Genomic DNA, 5575 nt, shown 5'->3' with positions numbered 1-5575 from the left:
TCTTCTTCAATGATTTTCACAACTAAAATACTTTGCCAGCATCTCCTAGAGGATATGAAGTTTTATAAAATTGTATTTCCTTTTTCATCTTTGCCCTAAGTCTACTTTTTCAAGAAAATCTACTCCTCCTCTTTCAAATATACCAACAATATTTACCTTTGTGTTGGCTTTTATCTTCAATATGTAAGTCATTCATGGTTTGCCAGAACTGAATAGAAAATAGACTCCCCAAACTGGACAACCAGGGTCGAAGACTCTTCCCAAATGATGGTGATAAAAGTGCAAATCGATTCAAGGCAGACTTCTTGGCAAAGCATGAATCAATTCTGTGGCCTAATTTCCAGCCTCCAAAGATTAACTCACACATGGGACTTTTTTCATTTTGAATCACACTGACCAGAATTTTGTCTAGAGAACTCACAACATATGTAAAGTTTCTGTTCCACCTTTGGTTTCTGGTAAGGAAACTTCTCTGCCCTAAAATCAAACTGTGTAACATTGACTGGAATTGCTCAGGGACAAATGACATCACAAGAAAAGTTTGAGACAATTCCAGGACTGTCATAGTTTATGGTCCCTGCTTCCTCATTCCACTGGGAATGACACCTGGAAACTTCTCGTCTCACTTCTGTATTTAAGATTTAATCTGACAGATCCCTTCGTGATCATTACTTTCTCATTCCTTCACTAGAATGTGAGCCATTTAAGGTCACAAAATCTTTGTAAATGATCTTTGGATTCCCCACACTCCCAAAGGACTTATTCCAGAATAAGAGATACTGAATGAATTCTTTTACCTATAGGTCATGCTTCCAAGAAAGAATGCAGACATGTCAAAGATAGTTTCTAAAAAAGAAAAAAAAAAAAAAAACAACTAAGCTTTTCCCTATTTTATTGCCACCAAATTTATTCAGGCTATCTCTATTCTCTCACCCCTCAAAGCTTTTCTAAATAACAGAAAGAATAAATGGCTAACCCCAGCAGTGATTCTTCAAGGCACAAATCTATTTCATATTCCAGGAATTTGGTGCTACTCGGAATGCACCTGGCATCTCGTGATTCAAAGGTGTCATTTTGCTTTTTATCTTGGGAGTGTTCCGGTTCTTCAGTCATAATTTCACCGTGCCATGATGCTGATTCACTCTTTGTTTCAAAATTTTGTCCTTTTCTCCCATTTGGAGACAACCCTGGTCAGGGCATTATTTAATGAAATGCTCTTTGGAATATTGTCTGAGGATGTTATGAAAAAGTTCTGTTTCCGTAACCTGGAAAGCACAACCAGTACTCCCTTAAATAATTTGAAATTAGAACTATTTTCAAAAGAAGAGGATCAAGAAGAGCTCTAGCTTCACGACTCTGTCATCACCTTCGAACCAGGTTTATGTGAAAAGATGCATTCACGTTGGGGTTCAAGACTACGAGCAGGAAAAAAATATCGAAGGCTGAGTTCATTTTTCTCCTCACACATCTAATAATACAGCCTCTGTTGGAATATTTATATTTGTAATAATTTCCTTGTCTTGAGTCAAATAACAATTGTGGATTGATATATAGTCTCTTTTATCTTAAACTTCTAGGCAAGGACTGAAGGTAACAATTCATGAAATTTGATCTACAGGAAGCCTATTATTTAGGAAAGATGAGAGAACGTAAGATAAATGGAGGAAAATGTTTTTCTAGACAGAATGCAGCATTTTTGAATGTATAATCTTGCCTTTGGTTTGTGCCAGTGCTTCCCATACCTGTCTGCACATTCAAAATCCCTGAGGTGCTATAATAATAGTAATAATAATAGTAATAGTAATAATAATAATAATAATATAGGCCAAGATCCCACCCCAAATATTCTGGTTTAGTTTTGTATTTGGACATTCATATTTTTCAAACCCTTAAGTGATTCTAATATGCAATACGCAACCTGGCTGAAAACCACTAATTTATGTGGCGGTTACCGGCTATAGTCTGATAGTTCCTTAATAATTCTGTTATAGTTTTCTTAGTGGCTCACAGGGTTCATGATGCTACATCTCTCAAACATCCTTTATGTTAAAATAAGAAAATTATGTTTCCTATAAAGAAGAAACTTTACTGTTGCCGTATATTTTCTCTCGAAATGGGTTTTCACAAAGCGGAATGACCATCACTCAAGTATGTGAGGAATGCAATAATTTCTTTGGCTTCTCTAGTTTTATCGGGGCTTGTACAGGATCCTTAGACCCTATGGAATCCATCACTGCTCTGCTGATAAATACATACTGCCTCGTTCCAGAATATGTTCACTGAGGGATCTGCTTTCAGTCATCTAGAAACAACTTTAATCCCTTACTGAGAGGCTTTCCTCCTAACCTGAGGCTCTTCAAAGTAAACCAACTCTTGCGCTCCCCAGTCACTATCTGCTTCTTGGCCACCTTTGGCCTGTGGGTCTTCAGGAAGGTCACATGACATCTCTGCCATGTAAAATGAGGGAGATAGATGACAGAGCCTCTTTAAGACACTCTTTTAACTTTAGGTTCAATAAACCACAATCTAAATAAACACTTCAGAGCACCATGAATGCTATTCAGAGCTAATAGAAAGAACAGTAGCCTTCATGGTTTCTGTAATTTTATTTGTAGAAGCTAATTGTAGCCCAAATTGTAGTGAAGGTCCATGGACTCTTAGCATATGCATACGCATACAGTAATTCATCGAAAGATGCAGAACTCATATCTAAGGCCTGGTGCTGGCTGTCATGGGAGTTATATACATTTATCAGACAATCTCTGCTCTTAAAATTTTATTATTACTCATCAGAGAGCTAAAGCACGTACACAAAAATATAAAATACAAGGTCACAAGTATATGTGATTTGTACACCCTAAATTCTACCATTCGAGAGGAATCTTTTCCACTAGCATAACACGTGGTGAACACCGAACAACGGAAAAAGCCTCCACCTCTTCTCTTGGCATGTGTTCTTTCCCGCTGCAACCACTCTGACCAGAAGATCTTTATACGTTATTTTTTGACTTAATTGTAAACTCACATGAAGTTGTAAAAATTAATACGGAGAGATTCCATATACCCTTTACTCAGTTTCCAACAATGATAATATGCAAAACTTGCAAAACTATAGTGTAATATCAGAACCAAGATACTGACATTGATATAACCCAGTTTTATTTGTACTGGGGTGTGTGTGTGTGTGTGTGTGTGTCTGTGTGTGTGTGTGTGTGCACGTGTGCTTAATTCCATGCAATTTTATCTATCCTGCATGTTCCTGTACCCACTATTACATTCAAGACGCAGAACAGTCCCATCTCCACAGGGACCTCTCTGCTTGCTCTTTGACAGCCCCTGGCCTCCCCACCACCCCCTCCTTCCCCACCCCTGCACTGCAACAACCACTAACCTGTCCTCACAGCCTATGATGTAAATTGAATCATATAATATTTAACCACTTGACATTGGCTTTTTCACTTACCAAAATATCCTTGGGATTTATCCAAGTTATTACATATATAAATAGTTCATTTCTTTTTATTGCTGAATAACGTTCCATGTATTCCATGGTATAAATCGACCACAGTGTGCTTAACCATTTGCTCATTGAGGGCTATCTGTTTTGTTTTCAGTTTTTTGTTATTATAAATAAATATACAATAAATGTTCATGTACAGGTTTTTGTGTGAACCTAAATTTCTACTTCTCTGGGGTTAACTGCCTGAGTGCAATTGTTGGGTATTATGGTAATTGTACAGCTGATCTCTTATGAATACAATTTAATTGTGTTACCCCCTCCCCTGCCCCTTCTGAAATCCTTTCAATGGCATCTCATTACTCTTAGCATCAAAGCGTAGACATCAGGGCCTACAAAGCCCTGACATACCTGGGGTCTGGGGTTCTCGCACTGCTCGCCTAATGCTTTTTCCTTCCTCTTCCTCTCCTTCCCGACATATGGGGGTTTCTCTTAATTTCTTAAATGTGCTATGTTTCTATGCCACAATGGATGCCCTTTAATAGTGGTAAAAAACCTTTAATATCAGTAGTATGTTGATGAAATGGTTGGTCTGCAATTGAATTGGATTTAATGAGTTCCCCCTCGCTCATCATACAGCTCATAATCCCCATGCTCTTCATATCAAAGCCAGTTCTCTCAAAACCTACTACTTTTTTTATTTCGTAATAAAGCTCATGACACCCATGTTCACAGAGGTAAGTCCTTTCTTCACCTTAACCATTATACCATCATCTTATGGGATAACATATCTTACCAATTCAACTTTCTAGCAAGTCAATATGTATTGTTGACCTAATGTGAGTTAGCGGTTATTTATTTTTTTTGATGAACCAATTCTGTTTCCTTGGTGGTAAGAGTTAGTTTTTATACAATTTGACTATTTAGTACTATACTGATATTAACTAATTTTATTAATATGGGGATATCTGACCAATGTGGAAATGATGGATTATTTTTTATGACAAAAATACATGGCTAATTTGATGATCTTCAAAATCAGGTTGAATAGAATAAAGTTTAAAATTGTGAAATGAAAAGGAGATTTATTATTTTTCAGTGTGGTTTCTAAATGTTTCCAAATGTCTTATTTAACACCTCTAAACTAAACTAATGCAAAGTCTAGTTAGAGGCAAATTAATAAATAAGTAAATCAATCAATCAAATGACTGTGTTCTGTTTCTCTGTATTAATTATCATACCTAATATTTTCTTCACACACATTTTGGTTACCTCCCAAAATGTACAGTTTAATATTGAACAGAATATAAAAACCACTTAAAAATATAATTTGCAAGGTTTTCCTTTCTAGCTTTATATTTTAACTTTTTTTGCTCTTCAGCTTTTATAGTTACCTCCTATCCTTCCTTATTTCTGCTTAAAGAAGAGATTTGAACAAGTAATCACAATTTTCTCTTCATTTCAAGAATTAGGTGAAGGGTCTCAGAGTTAGCTGTAAATGGAAAAAGTTAGGCAATGATATATTTGACTTTCATTTAAGACCTGCAAACTGTAATAATGGAAGAAAAAGTCATATTTAAGAAATTTACAAAAGAACTTATGATAATAAGAATTCTTTGCCTTCGTAACCACAAATTTTATAAAGCTTCATTCTTGCCATAGATTTCAGACTTTCAGTGGAAATACTTCCCAAGGCATTTAAATGACCTCAAATAGGATTTTTAATTATTATTTTATGATGCAAAAGACCTTTAAAAAGGTAAACATGATTAACTCTAACAAAGGACAGTGAGAAAAAGAGACACTTAATTTGTAAGTAATAGACAACCTAACATTCTTCACAGAGAACCTAATTTTTTATACATTAATATACAGAATCGTAACTTCACTTACATTCCTTGCTGAATTTCTAAAGCATTGACACTAGATTGTCAAATAAACATGAATGCATGTACCCATAGAATTGATCTGAAGCTCAGTAGTCCTAATATACATACACATACTAAAATAAGATTTCTTGTGACCAATATAGGTTATCAGTTTCCAGTTTGAAATATCATTAAATTATTTCTCTTTATTCCATTCATTTAATTATTCATTTATTTAACAAATATTTAT

This window comes from Pteropus alecto, unplaced genomic scaffold, assembly GCF_000325575.1.
Source record: "Pteropus alecto unplaced genomic scaffold, ASM32557v1 scaffold152, whole genome shotgun sequence".
Lineage (NCBI taxonomy): Eukaryota > Metazoa > Chordata > Mammalia > Chiroptera > Pteropodidae > Pteropus > Pteropus alecto.
Note: the sequence above shows the minus strand (reverse complement) of the source record.